Here is a 16,152-nt window from a genome sequence, read left to right as displayed (position 1 = left end):
TGTAAACTAGCTGGGGACTGCATTGAAGCAACACAAGATGCTTTTGAGTTAAATATAATCCTCCACATTTTACGAATAAAATGAAGACCACAAAGAAAAATCTGTGACCCATGGAGGATACATAAGGAGGAGAAGCCAGAGCCAAGATCTGAACCCGTGTCTCTTCATTTAAATTCCCTCTTGCTTCTACTGTAATCAGCCCCTTTGGATCAACGCCATCACTCCGTACTTAATCATATCACTAACATTTACTCCTTCATTTGTAGAGGTGGGTTTATGAGATTGTGACCTTTATTAAGACAGGGGTTATAAGCATCCCTTTGGTTCCCACAATGCTTATTCTGGGCTAAACACATAATATAAAAAGATAATTTAGAGACTATCAGTTCACCTCTAAGTAATCTCCTTCCTCTGGGAATTACCTCTCCATCTGTAGGGATATTTCCCTTTTAGCCACTTTCACACATGTGATTTTGCCACAGCAACTATAGCTGGTAGGATGAGGGGAAGAAACCTGAAATAAATTTGGCCAATATGGTTTCCTATGCTGGAAATTTGGAACTGTAATTCGGAGATGACAAGTCTGTCCATGTAGGCCTGTAATATGTAAACTTCTGTCCATGGGCTAAAGAAGCAGAAAAAATCCTTATGAATCAAGAGGTGCAAATGAGAGAGCTCTGATAGCTTTCTAGTCTTGGTCATTCCTTGTTCCTGACTCCCACATGCCTCCTTGTTTGTATCTTTAAGGCAGACTCCCCCTCTGGGGCTGAAGCTGGCTAAAGATACTTTCTGCTCCTTAAAATCACTAATCATTACAGAGTGGATGTATAAAAGATCCTGTTGGCTGGAACTGAACCAAATTCTCTGCTTAGCTTTACTGAGGTCAAGAGGGTAAAGGAGCTAGAAGCTTTGTAACTTTTTCAAGTCAGACCTTGTTAGTTTCAAGTCAGACCAAGTCAGTTCCCTTGTTAGTTGTTCAAAATTCTGGGAATACCAAGAATATTAGACATACATATACACACAGACACATATTCTTAAAACAAATATAGATTGCTTTCTGATTATTGCATTTTAGAGTTATCTATTCTACCACTTTTCTTCTTTGGACAAATCTTACAATGATGCAAATGACATTCTTAAAATGATTAAAAAATCCGCTCTTGTAACACTTGCTCTGAAGTCCAGGTTCTATTCTAAAGTTTGTCTATTTGGAAAACTGACAAAGCAAAACACACACACACACACACACACACACACACACACACACACACGTGACCAATAATAACTTTAAACATATCCATTAATGCATTCTCATTTTCATCAAATATATTTTGTCTGCATAATGAAGTATGGAAAAGAATGAAATCCTTCATTAAATGTCAAGTTCATGAAGTTCAACTTACAAATACCTGATTTGCATAATTCTATGGGTAGTGAGACTATTTGGGTAAGTAAAGTTTGCCTTTAAGCCACGGAAGCATTTTAATTTTGTCTACTAAATATAGCTTTATCATGTAGACTAAATGCATCATTTTGTGACTATTGGGCCATTTAACCTTCCTTATTGATCACACAGCAATCATTCCATTAGGTGATAGGTACCCTTGTTGAGATCTCTTTTCTCATTAAAGGTATTTTTTTAATGGTCACCTAAATCTCATTTAATTGGGATGAAAATTATCCTAGGATTGGTTTTTAGTAGGGGGAGATGGGGAGAGGAGAGTGAAGAGAGATGGGGAGGACGTAAATAATACTGGGGCCGATATTCATCTTCTAGAGACGACCTTCACACAGTTCCTCCTCACAAGCATCAATTTCTGTGGTTGGCAGCAACACAGTGATGCCTTCAGAGAACACTCAAATGTGCTTGGGGATATTTGCTCTGCATTAAATTATCCCAGACTGTGCTTTCTCCTTGGTGTGCTGTCTCCATCCCTGCCATTAGTCGTCACTTTGCCCTGTAACCACTGTGTCTGTACCTAGTGGCTTCTCTCCATCTTTCCACATCTTTGATGTGCTTCATTTTCTTCCAGCAGCAGCCTAGGAAAAATTGAAGCATGCCAGGGGAAAACCACAGATGCAGTCTTGCTCTTTATTGCCCTCATTTTGCTCACAATGCTGTTAGAGCACTCTAGAAGTGGAATAACTCCTCTCCTCTCACGGGGAACAGTGACCAGGATTTGGGGACTACCTCTGTATGTTCTGTTCATGGCATTTTCACATACTGGAAAGGGCTGTGGCTTTTTCTCTGAATGTTGATCCAAAGTCTGACCATTAGGTAAGAAAAGTATTATTGCATTTGCTTTGGAAGGGTGTGGCAGTCGCATAATTGCTCCCCACCTTTTGTACCTTTTTCTAGCTGCCCAGCGAGACATTATATTGCCCAGCTTCCTCTTCAGTCATGTGTGGTCAGATGACAGCATTTCCTCCTACAAAATGTGAATAGAAGAGATATGCACAGCATCCACTCTACTTTCCCAACAGAAAATCACTTCATCTGGACTTCCTGTTTTCCTCTGTTCTTGCAGAAGGGAGGGCAGGCTTCAGAGACCAGCCTTCATCATGCAGACAAGGATGGCAGCCTGGGAATAGCACCGTTTATGGAATTCACAGGCTCTCCCTTTCTCTGGACTAGTCAAGAGAGTTGTATAAAAGCAAATAAAACTTCATTTTATTTGGACAGCTCTAATTTGGGGTCTTTTCATTACAGCAACTTAGATATTACCTTAACATAGAAATCTTAGGAAATTCCCAACTATTTAAAAATTTTTTTAATGTTTATTTATTTTTGAGACAGAGACAGAAAATGAGCAGGGGAGGAGGGGTAGAGAGCGAGGGAGACACAGAATCCAAAGCAGGCTCCAGGCTGTCAGCACAGAGCCTGACGTGGGGCTCTAACTCGAACTTGTCAACCACGAAATCATGACCTTAGCCGAAGTCAGATGTTCAACCAACTGAACCACCAGGCGCCCCTGAAATTCCCAACTATTTAAAGGGCTGTATTCTAAAATTTGATTTCTATTCTGTACAGCAATGTAATGAATGAACTCTTGGTAATAAACTATTGACATTGGAAAGGGAGAAGTAAACTATTTTCACTCGTAGATGACATAATTATGTATGTAGAAAATCCTAAGGAATCTGCAAAAAACTGTAAAAACTAATGAATTGAGCAAAATCACAAGATCAATAACAAAATCCATGTTGAGGTCTTTAATCCATGAACTGAGATGTGCTGCCTCTTTTGAATGTCTAAGAATAAGAGTTAATTTATTTATTTAGTCATACAATTCTTTTGGTGAGCAAAAAGTGCTCACTATATGCCAGCTCTAGTATGAATTGCTGGAGATACATGTATGTGCAAGAAAGAGCCTCTGGTCTCTAAGAGTTTTTGCTCTGGGAGTCAGACATTTAAATCAATAGTTCAAATCATATGTAGAAAAGAGGAAGCAATGTGGTGAACCACTGAAATTGGGCTTTGGCATCAGTCAGACCATTGTTCAAATCTTAGCCTCAAGAGTTTCTACCTTATCCAATTCTCTTGACTTATCTAGTCCTCAGTTTCCTTACCTGCAGAGTGGGATCAGTAATTCCCACTATTATTTGGCATTGCAGAGATGCATCAGAGATGAGAGCGAATTATGTTGAATAATAGTGACATGTGCTCAATAAATTGTAGGTATTATGATTATGGTATGGTTACCATTCAAGAACTGTAGACAAACTGCTATGGAACCCTGGATGAGGAAGTGCCAGCTGCACTCAAGGAATTCTTCACAGAAGGTTGATGGCATATAATCTGGGATCTGAAGTCTCCTACAGCCAGTAACAGGGGCAATAAGACAAAGACCGTGATAGTTGGCAAAACGATATAGCTCCTCCTTTTCATTCTTCTTGCCTATTTTGTTTTTTAGCCCTGGAAAATCTGACTTCTTTTTGCATGGAACTGAAGTGTAGAAGACAGAAAATGACCTTATAATCATTCTAATACAGGCTTTTTCTAGCAGACCATTTTAGTGACCTAATAATAATAGGAAATGTGTTGACCACTTACATGGCACATGTGTATGAAGTTCATTGAGCCTCACACGTGATTTTATGAGATAATTATTAGTATTAAACCCATTTTACCTTTGGGACAGTAACTTGCTTAAGAACACAAAACTAGGGGAGCCTGGGTGGCTCAGTCGGTTAAGCGTCCGACTTCAGCTCAGGTCATGATCTCGGGTCCATGGGTTCAAGCCCCGCGTCGGGCTCTATGCTGCCAGTTCAGAGCCTGGACCCTGCTTCAGATTCTGTGTCTCCCCCTCTCTCTGCCCCTCCCCTGCTCATGCTCTGTCTCTCTCTGTCTCAAAAAAATAAATAAAAGCATTAAAAAAAATTAAAAAAAAAAAAAAAGAACACAAAACTAGACAGCCAATAGATGGTAAAGTAAGTATTTTAACCCAGGCTTGTCTACAAAGCCCATGATTTTAACCAGTTCCATGACCCATGTGCTATAATATGCAGGGTTAATAAGTATTTTCTTTGTGCTCCTATGTAACTATATTTGTATTTCTCAATGGGATTTCACACTTAATATCCATCTTTCTCACTAGGTCAGAAACTTCTTAAGGTTCCAGAATGCTTATATCTTATTCATTTTGTACCCCCCCCCTTTTTTTTTAATAGCTGGCATAGGTTCTTTTTGTACATCATCGGTATTGATATTCTGCGCATTCGAATCAACGTTAAGTTTACTGTCCTTCTCCTAATAGCCCCTTTGCCGTCATATCTCTGTTTTCTGGCACTTCTCGCTGTAGCATTGTGCTCATTCCAGTCTACCTTACCTGGATTCCAGATGTCAAGAAAGCATACTGTGTGACAGTTCAGACAAAATCATTACAAATTTATTTTCCAGTAGCTAACAACATGACTAACTTCCACATAACTAAGTGTATGAAAGTGAATTGGGGTGCTATAATAACTCAGGGTGACAAATACTTGGGAAATGGGAAATTCGGAGAGTGGGAGCAAAGCCTGGGTGTGGTTGAAGAACCACAGATAGGTGGGACAGGAGGGAAGTCTCCCAAGAGACAGTGTGGAAGACATTTCATTGAGTCATTCCAAAGCAGGAACGCCAGGCTCTTCAAAGGTTTTGAATATCATGTCGTTTTGGCTGATTGTACGACATTGCATAATCATCCTTGTAAAACCCCCTTCCCTGCAATGGTAGCTAATTTCTGTCAAAAGGATTAAGAAGCAAGATATTTGCAATGACTTGCTCCTATGAAGCTTTTATTAAGCCTGATACGGAAAACCCAATCAGAAGCTTAAAATAAAACTCAACATTTCTCCCTTCTCTCCATCCTTTTTGCTGATGTCTCATGAAATTTGACACCAGAGGATTTTTTTCATCTCTGGGGGCTCCAAAGATGTTGGTTGAATGAATTAATGAATAAATGTTATTGCTAATGTTGATCCTTGCTCTAGCTTTCCCATGGACTAAGAAAGAAGGCTTTGGTGTTTACAAACCCGTGGGTTCTTTGTGTATCAATTGGATCCCAAGAGCAAAGGGGTGGAGGGGCACCTGGCTGGCTCAGTCAGTGCAAGGTACAGCTCTTGATCTCAGGGTTGTGAGTTTGAGTTCCATGTTGGGTGTGGAGATTACTTACAAATAAAATCTTTTTTTTTTTTATTTTTAATTTTTAACAGTTTTTAAATTATTTTTAAAGTGTTTATTTATTTTCAAAGGAGAGGGAAACAGAGTGTGAATGGGGGAGCAGCAGACAGAGAGGGAGGACACAGAACCCCAAGCAGGCTCCAGGCTCCGAGCTGTCAGCACAGAGCCTGACGTGGGGCTCGAACTCACACACCGTGAAATCATGACCTGAGTCAAAGTTGGATGCTTAACTGACTGAGCCACCCAAGTGCCCCCAAAATAAACTCTTCACAAAAAAAAAAAAAAAAAAAGAGTAAAGGGATGGAAAAAGGAGATGAAACAAATGGTTATTTATTTACCTTTCATTTGTACTCTGCTCTATCCCCAAAGGAAACATTTATGGCAGGGGCATTGATGGAGGCCAGGTCTTCTGTTCCCCCAAGTCCTCCTTGAAGTAGAGTAGCAAAGAGCTGTGCCATTTATGGAGGTGAACTGAAGGTCATGGTTGTGCCCCGCAGACTCTTATCAGGCTTTGGACAACACTCCCACCAACCGTGCACATTTACTGAGTACCAACTAGGTACCAGGCACTTATTCTCATTAAAGCTAAACAAACATAAACAAAAACAAAACAAGACAAAATAGCAAAGTAGGTTTTATGATTATTCTCTTTACAAATAAGGACAGTTCACTAGCTTTTCCTGTGAAAATGGCAGGAGCAGGATTCTGGCCTTTTGTTGTCTAAAAATTACAGAAGTAAATTTCTTTTACACTACATTCCAAGTTCTAACACTGAATTACTCTATAAGATAAATGTGCCTTCTTCCTTCATAGATGGGCTGAATTCAGCAGAATATGACAAGTAACTCTAAGCCTCTAGTTTTCTCTTTTTATTTAAATATAAAAATAGTTTAATTGATCGAAGAAAAGACTTCCTCTAAAATTTTACTACCCTAACACAACTATTTACATTCCTATATATGCTCTTCTAGAACTTGTCCCTATGAAATTAAAATTTTATAAATAGGTTCAAGACCAATAATTTATATTTTTAATTTTTTACTTATTGAATTAACAAACATGTTTATATTTCTTCAAAGTTGTCATGTTAATTCTTATATAATATTCCATGTACTTGAGGGACCATAATTTAATTTCATTCAGGTATATTGTAAGACCATTTTTTGGCTATTGTTTAACAAAAAATATGCATTTAGCTTTTTTTCTCTATTAAAGAAAACTCGGGAGCTCTCTGCAGAAAATACAAGTAACTTGTACTTTTTGTGTATTTTTGGAGGTTAGAAGAGGCAGTCACAAAAACAGTCTGAGCTTCAGGTATATAAACTTAAACTTTGGGTTCCAAAGACATTTTTTATATCATGCAGCCTGTAATTAACTATTCCCCCAAAACTTTGTGTAATATATTAGGGAGTCTCCTTTTCCAGTGGCCAGCATACAAGTCCAGTCTATTTAAAAGAAATAGTTTCTCCTTGTCCTAATTTCTATACATTTCCTGACCCTATATACTATACTTCTTAGAACGTATTTGTCCTTAAATCTGTCTGGTTAACTATACAAATGAGATTGAGCATATCTTCATAATAAAATTGAATTTAGTAAATATCATTTTAATATCCTTAGAGTTAATATTTCTATTTTGTCTTCACAATTATTATTTTAAGTGATAATATTTCATTTCAATCTTAATTATACTCTACTATGACCTCTACACAAGTTGTTTCCAGTTCTTTTCCTTATGATTAATGCTACAATAAAGTCCTTTTTTCATGCAGTTTATATTGATCTGTACCTTTAAAATAAATGGCAGTGAGAATATCCTTATGACTCTTGATAACAATTGTCAAATTATCTTGCTGTCTATATCACAGATTCATCAAAGGTAAAGAAATGGTCTCATATGCATTGGTAGCCCCAGACCGAGCAAAGAACTTCCACACAAGAAGTGTTTGATAAAATATCAAGTTGAATTTAAATGTAAAATTGTCCTTAATATGATGGGCAAGAATTTTTAAAGTTCTTTTTTTTTTTCCCATCCCAACATTGGAAATAAGTTAGTGCTTAGATACACACTCTTTGTTTATTCTCCCATCTGACAGTATGTATTTGTAGAGATGAGACTTAACTGATGGATGTGATCCCTGGCCTTGGAAAACAGTTGTAAAAACCCAGTAAGGTAAGGAACAGTGCTGGGAAACGGGTGACTTCTGAGGGAAACTTTCACTGAATGATCCCAGAACTCCAAAAACTTACAGTCAGCTCTTCCTGGCATTGAAAATGACACTGCTGTCAGCTTTGGTTCTTCTTCTTCGCCTTTTCTTTTTCTTATCGCAGAGTATAAGTTAGCAGGTGAACACAGAAGGTCAGGTTGAGGCAAGCAGCCCAAAACCAGTTTCTTTCCCGCCACCCTTTATCTCTTCCATGCTTCTTGTAGAAGAGGAATGTGGGAGACTTACAGAGAAAAGAAGTGAAAGCCAAAAGAAGATAAGTCTTGATGTAAATAGATGACATAGCCTTGCACAGAATCGTCTATCTGACATTTGGTGGAAGGCAGGTAGGCACACCAGAGGGGAAAAGAGCCCAGTAATTTATATGAATGCCAGTAAAACTAAAATTGGAGTTGTGTAAAGCTTTGCAAAGCTAATTGAACTCTTTTATGGTTCTGTTTGGGGATCTACAAAATTAGCTTCACATGGGAAAGTAGACAAACTTGTGTGCAATGTAATGATCTAGAAAAATTACTAATTTTTAGGCAACGACTCATTTTGCATCCCCCATCTTGCCTTCCTGAGAGAGACTGGTTTGTTGAAATAAGATTTCATAGGCCCTTAGCCGAGTAAAAGCTGGCCAGCTCTCAGATACCCTGCATAATAAAAAAAAAGGTAGAAGGAAGCAGAGGGAGTGAGTGCTGTTTTGGAGGGAAGAGGGAGTGAGAAGTGATCTCTGATGGGATGACAAGGGGGTTGAAGGAGGAATTAGATAAACAGCAAATGGCTAATGGAGATTTATTAAGTCAGGTGCTATGCGTGTGCAATGCAACTCCTCCTTTCCCTGCCCCTTGTGTAAACTGTAATAAATCCCGCTATGTCCACAAAAGCTTTTTTTTTAATGTTTATTTAGTTATTTTGAGAGAAAGAGAGTGTGATGGGGGAGGGGCAGAGAGAAGGAGAAAGAAAGAATCCCAAGCAGGCTCACACTCAGTGCAGAGTCTGGTGTGGAGCTCTATACCACGACCCTGGGATCATGACCTGAGTCAAAATCAAGAGTGTGACGCTCAACCAATTGAGCCACTCAGGTGCCCCCACAAAAACTTTTGATATCAATGAATTTGTTAAGTAATTGTTCATATATATATATATATATATATATATATATAAAGTTTTTAAACAATGACATATTTTAAATATATATATATATAAATATATAATATATATTTAAAATTTACATATAAAGTTTTTAAAGAATGATATATATTAAGTATACATATTTATGCATTGATTTCGACTGCACAGGCATCAGTATCCTAAACCCTCATGTTATTCGAAGGTCAGCTGTGTATATATGTTGTCATGGTTGGCCCTGGGCAAAACCAGAAGGTACATGTGGACTACTCTAATACTTTACTTCTAAGGAAACTGAATAATGAGATGGTATTTAATAGGTTAAATGTTAGAAGAAGACACATCCTCATCACAGCTGTTTTCAGGAGCTTCAGAGTCTTATAGTCATGAGAGGATTGAGCACGGACTGATAGCACGAATAACTCCAATAAATTAAGGAATAGTTAGAGGTAATCAAAGAGATGTTTGAGAAAACATCTCTGCTCTAGAGACATGGAAGCGCAGGTCCCTGCCACCTCCCTTGGAGCTTCAGTCAGGTCTGTCAGAGTCCTGGCTGGGTTGATTGTTGGTCTGTCCCACGTGGCAATTCTAGAGTCCTAGACTCTGGGTTGAGGTATCTAAGGACTGGAGACATAACAGCGTGGGTGGAGAGATAACTGTGTGGGTTTTGTTGGTTTGTTCCTTTATACTTTATTTTATCATTGAACAAACAACAGGTAATCATGATGTAAAGAAAACAACTCTAACAAGCGAAAAATTTGAAGTAATAAAAGGGAAAATGTAAGAATGGGTGTTTGTTGTTCATGGATTATGGCCAGTTCCTTCTTCCTTGATGGTGATTCTTCTAAGTGATGCACTGTTATAAACCGGAATGAAGTCGGACAGTCTGAGTGACTCACTGAAGGGATAATGGGAAATTGGTCAGCAAACTACAGCAACTTTTGGGTAATAGGTCATCTGGCTTATATCGTCTGGCTTAAATTACTCTTCCCCTTCTTTCACTCTTGGAATTTCACCTGAACATCCCTTTTCTGTTTTAGTCCATCAAGGAAAATTGGGTTCAACTGTAATATTTTTTATTATGATACAATTGATATATGACATTATATAAGTTTCAGGTGTACAGCATTATAATTTGGCATCTGTATGCACTACAAAGTGATCACCACTAAAAGTCTAGTTACTGCCCATCACCATACAATTGAACCCCTTCACCCATTTTGCCCTCCTCCTGCTTGGTAACCACCAATCTGTTCTCTGTATCTATGTGTTTTGTTTTATTTGATTGTTTTGTTGTGTTTTTAAATTGTTTTGTTTTTTATGAGTGAAGTCCTTTAGTATTTGTCTCTATCTGACTTTTCACTTAGCATAACACCTTTAAGGTCCATCTATTTTGTTGCAAATGGTAAGATTTCATTCCTTTGTATGGCTGAGTAGTATTCCATCATATATACCACATCTTTTTTATCTACTCATCCACTGATGGCCATTTAAGTTGTTTCATTTTTTGGCTATTATACATATTGCTGCAATGTACACAGGGCTGCATATTCTTTATAAATCAGTGTTTTTGTATTCTTCAGATAAATAGCCAGAAGTGGAATTGCTGAATCATATTGTTGTTCTAGTCTCAGTTTTTTGAGGAATCTCCATGCTGCTTTCCATAGCAGCTGTACTAATTTACATTCTCACCAATACTACACAAGAGTTCCCTTTTCTCCACATTCTCTCCAACACTTGCTATTTCTTGTCTTTTTGATAATAGCCATTCTAATTGATTTGGGGTGATATCTCACTGTGGTTTAATTTACATTTCCCTAATTTTTTGTGATGTTGAACAACTTTTCATGTGCCTGTTGCTCATTTGTATGTCTTCTTTGGAAAATTATCAGTTCAGATCTTCTGTCCATTTTCTTATTGGGTTGTTTTTATTGTTGTTGAATTGTAGGAGTTCATTATATTTTTTGGATATTAATCCTTTGTTGGAGATATGATTTGTGAAAATCTTCTCCCATTCAGTAGGTTGCCTTTTTGTTTTGATAATGGTTTTTTTTTTTTTTTCACTGTGTAAGAGCTTTTTAGTTTGGTAAAAAGCAAGAGCTTTTTATTTATTTTTGCTTTTGTTTCCCTTGCCCTTGGAGTTGGATTGACAAAAATATCCTTAAGACTAATATCAAGGAGCTTACTACCTATGTTTTCTTCTAGGAATTTTATGGTTTCAGGTCTTATATTCAAGTCTTTAATCCATTTTGAGTTAATTTTTGTGTAGGTGTAAGATAGTAATCTAGTTTCATTCTTTTGCATGTCGTTGTCCAGTTTTCCCTACAGCACTTATTGAAGAGATTGTCTTTTTCACATTGTATGTTCTTTGCTTTTTGTTGTAAATTTACTGTCCATATATATGTGGGTTTAATTCTGGGCTCTCAATTCTGTTCCATTGATCTGTGCATCTGTTTTTTATGCCAATACCATACTGGTTTGATTATCATAGGTTTGTAGTATAATTTGAAATCAGGGAGTGTGACACTTCCAGTTTTGTTCTTTCTCACAATTGCTCTGACTATTCAGGATCTTTTGTAGGTTCCATACAAACTTTAGAACTATTTGTTCTAGTTGTATCAAAAATGCCAGTAGAATTTTGATAAGGATTGCATTGAGTCTGTAGATTACTTCGGGTGGTGTGAACATTTTAACAATATTAATTCTTTCAATTCATGAGTATGGAATATCTTTCCATTTATTTATGTCTCCTTCAATTTCTTTCATCTGTGTCTTAGATTTCAATACCCAGGTCTTTCACCTCCTTGGTTAAATTTATTCCTAGATATTTTATTCTTTTTGATTCAATTATAAATGGGGTTGTTTTCTTAATTTCTCTTTCTGATAGTTCATTATTAGTGTAAAGAAATTCCATGGATTTCTATATATTGATTTTGTATCCTACTACTTTGCTGACTGATTTCACGTATTAGTTGCAACAGTTTTTTTTAGTGGAGTTTGTGGGTTTTCTGTATATAGTATCATGTCATCTGCCAATAAGGACAGTTTACTTCTTCCTTTCCTACTTAGATGTCCTTTTTGTTTATTTGTTTGTTTGCTGCTTAATTGCTCTGACTAGAACTTCTGGCGGTATGTGAATATAAGTGGTAAAAGTGAGCATCCTTGTCTTGTTCCTGGTCTTAGAGGAAAAGCTTCAAGCTTTTTAACATCAAGAATGATACTAACTATGGGTTTGTCATATGCAGACTTTATTTGGTTAGGTACATTCCCTTTATACCCACTTTTTGACAGTTTTTATCATAAATGGATGTTAAATTGTGCCCAATGCTTCTTCTGTATTTATTGAGATAATCATATGATTTTTATTCTTTATTTTGTTAATGTGGTATATCATGTTAATTGATTTGCCAATGTTGAACCATCCTTGCATCCCTGGAGTAAGTTCCACTTGATCATGATATATGATCCTTTTAATGTATTGGTGAATTTAGTTTGCTAATATTTTGTTGAGGTTTTTTTCCCATTAATGTTCATGTAACTTTCTTTTTGAGGGGATTCTTTGGCTTTAGTATAGGGTAGTGTTGGCCTCATAAAATATAACTCTCATTTTTTAAAGGCTCTAACAGAAAGCAAGCCTGTGAATCAAAGGCTCAATGGAGTGACTTAATCACTAATACAGGCTTCCTGCCATTGGCAACGCACCAAATCATTCACTCCTTCAGATTTCATTTTAGAAGCTGCTAGAGGTAATTATTTGCAGCTGTTGCTGAACTTTCTGTGACAACTGATGGGCTCACCCTAACAGTCCAACAAGACAGAGCAGCACATATGGAGTTATTGACTGAATCTTATGAAACCCAAAGGCAGGTGGAATATAAAATTTATATGGGGGAATCCTAAGAGAAATCTCAAAAAAATATCTCAATAGAAACTATATATTGCCTAACAGCAGCCAACTCCAGAACTGCTAGAGTAAGTGAGAAAATGCCAGCAGGGAATTGCAGACTGCAATAAAAAGTAATGATCAATGCTGGGGGATAAGGAAGGAAAGAATGAGTCACCACTCTGAGACTTGGATCTCTCCATGGTGGCAGGTTGGAGGTGGGGGGCAACCCAGCCCCTTGGATAGTCCATGAACAAGAGTGGCGAGTGAAGATTTTAGATCTGGTGGCAACGTTGAGACAGAGCTGAGCAAGGGAAGGAGGTAAGGACACTTGTAGCCTTGACTAGGTGGAGTGCCATCTGGTGGACATTTGACCACACCCCTCTGGAAATACCGATCACAGCCTTTTCAACAGACAAAATGGTTGTGTTTGGAAAACCAGGAAGTCAGAAGAGGTGTCTTTTTTTACTTTGTACTTTTTGAGGCAAGGCTATTTGACTGAACAGTGCCTCAAAGGATCATGTTATAATTAATAATTTAATTATAGTGTATAATTGTAATTATAATAAATATTATAATTTATAATAAAATAATTATAATTTATAATTAATAGATTTTTGTGACATTAATGAGTTTTCTTATATTTTAAAAACATCTATGTATTTTCAAAAATACAAATTTTATAGTTCATGTCAAGATAGACTAGGGCTATTTTGATCATTCAGAGAGCAGATGTTAGAGTTAAATTATTCTTCTTAGTCAGTTCTTGTATGGCCATAGGGAGTTAGCAAATAATATCCTGAAATAAATGATGCACAGGAAAATCTAGAATTTTTTTTAAAAAGTTAAGTTGCATCAAGGGGCGCCTGGGTGGCTTAGTCAGTTAGGCATCCGACACTTGGTTTTCTCTCAGGTCACAATCTCCCAGTTCATGGGTTTGAGCCCTGCCTGGGGCTCTGTGCTGACAGTGGGAAGCCTACTTGGGATTCTCTCTCTCTCTCTCTCTGCCCCTCCCCCACCCTCTCTTTCTCTCTCAAAATAAGTCAAAACTTTTAAAAATAAAATAAAAAGTTGAGTTAAATAAGTAATCTTTCATAAACTGGAACCTTCCATAACTCACCCTTGACTTGAGGGTTTGCAGTCAAAGAGTTGGAGAGCTACTTCGTATCAAACCGTTGTTCCCTGTCTCTCTCTAGGTTTTCTAATTACACTTGTAGAGGGACGGGTCCTAAAGGTGTGGTGACGAAAGAACTACAAAGCAGGGGCTAAGACTCTCCCGGAGCGCAAGCATCGGTCCCCTGGCTCAAGCCTCTTTCATTTTTGCACACTGTCTGACAGCAGCAAGCACATACGACATGGTATTTGACATCTGGACAGGCCATCCACCTGCAGTGTATTCCATACCGGGTCATGAGTACATCTGGCGCCGGACGAAACATTCTTTTCCCAGGCCTGGCGCCCGTACGATGTCCTTCTGGAGAGAACGAGCAGTCCCGGCGTCCTTCCGGCGTCCTGGGAATGAAACAGCTTTCAGTTCCTTGCTGCTCCGTCCCTTTCCTTCAGGACATTCTCACAGTGCCGAGCCACGGTGCCTCGGTGCCTCTGGCCTCTTGTTCTCCAACAGTGCTGCCTTTTGAATCAAATACTATCTTCCCTTAGGCTACTCTCCTCTCTCCTCCCCCTCAGGTATCAATGTGCTGAGGTTCTGGTCTCCTATCAAAGCCATCCTATCAAAAGCTCGACTTTGAAAAGGAAATGAGTAAATTCAACAGTGCAGCTAATAAAGATCTAAGTGTCACCTCCCTCACTTCAACTTGAATTTTAATAAAAGTCACAAAGTCCCATTAAAATATCTCCAAAGCAATTTCTCAGGCAAAAACATTTTAAAGAGTCAAAATTTTATTTCAAACCTGCTGCCAGGAAAATGTTCCCTGAGAGAACAATTGAATGATGCATCTCCTGCTAGAGATATTTAATAGGAAAGCAAAGAGCTTCAACTCATAGATTAGAAGAGAGAATAAAGGACTGTGGTCTAAGCTCTTTAGACTCTTTGAGGAACTCAAAGATCACAGGTTCTGAGGTTTTTCCCAGGACTGAGAGACAAGGGGTGGGGTTCACAGAAGTGGCTCTTAAACTCGTTAAGATTTATCAAGTACAATTCTAATTTTTTTCTCCAAAGGAGTAGCTAATCACATTAGATCATAAACTTCTGCCCAGCTCAGGACTAGGACTATTTTCTTTCTCATATTTTAACCTGGATATATATAGATATGTATATCTATATATATCTATATATATAGATATACATATCTATATATATTTTTTGGAGTTTTCCTTGACATGCTTTTTCAGACTTTAAGAAATGTCCAATTCAAGAAGAGAAACCCATATTTTTAAAAAGTTAAGTTACAACATCAGTCTTTGCCTGTGTGATTTAATAAGCCAGGTATCACACCTCGATTTTACACTTTGGGAATAGGAACCATTGGCTAGTTTGTGACCAATTCAACATCAAGCAGGAAATTAGGAGCAGACATGAATAAAGTTTCTATTAGGAATGTTAACTTGTGTAATCATAAAATAGGGCACAGGAATATAAGTTTGCAGGCAAATCCAGATATAATAGAACACCTTGTAAATTTAAATTAATTTAAATATACTACATTGTACCTAATATGTAGGCATATTTGGTGGGAATTGAGTAAACAAAATGATAACACATAGATAAGGTAAAATAGATAAGGTGCTTGTTTTATTCCACATAAGCTTCGTACTCTGTTATCCTGTGAACTAACAGGGAAATCTGAATTTGTGATCTATTTGGTGCTCTATAGCAAACTTTTGAAAAGCTGATGAAAACTTCCCCTGTGGATAGGAAGAAAATCGTATGAAAATTCCTGTAATAAAGTAACTCAAATCTAGGCTCTGCCAATCACTCACTGTGTGAACTTAGGTAAATTATTTAACCTCTCTGTGGCAATAGTACCTATTTTAAAAGGATGTCTAGTGATCCACATGGGTTAATGCATGTGGAGCATTAGAATAACACCAGGCACATGGTGAACATTTGATGAAAGTTACCTTCCGTTATCACTGTTTTTTTCCTGCACGAATTTTAAGAGTTACTTGATGTGACACCAAATTCCATAGTAAAAAGTCTATCTTCAGAGATTTAACAGATGATCATATGAAAGAGAATGGCATTTTCCAATAGAAAATGGGTTTAAAGTAGAGAAGGAAAATGCAGTTCAGAATCAGAAGGGTTTACT

Source organism: Panthera pardus, unplaced genomic scaffold, assembly GCF_024362965.1.
Source record: "Panthera pardus isolate Hobbes unplaced genomic scaffold, ASM2436296v1 HiC_scaffold_21, whole genome shotgun sequence".
NCBI lineage: Eukaryota > Metazoa > Chordata > Mammalia > Carnivora > Felidae > Panthera > Panthera pardus.
The sequence above is the reverse complement of the archived record's forward strand: the minus strand, read 5'-3'. Positions refer to the sequence as shown.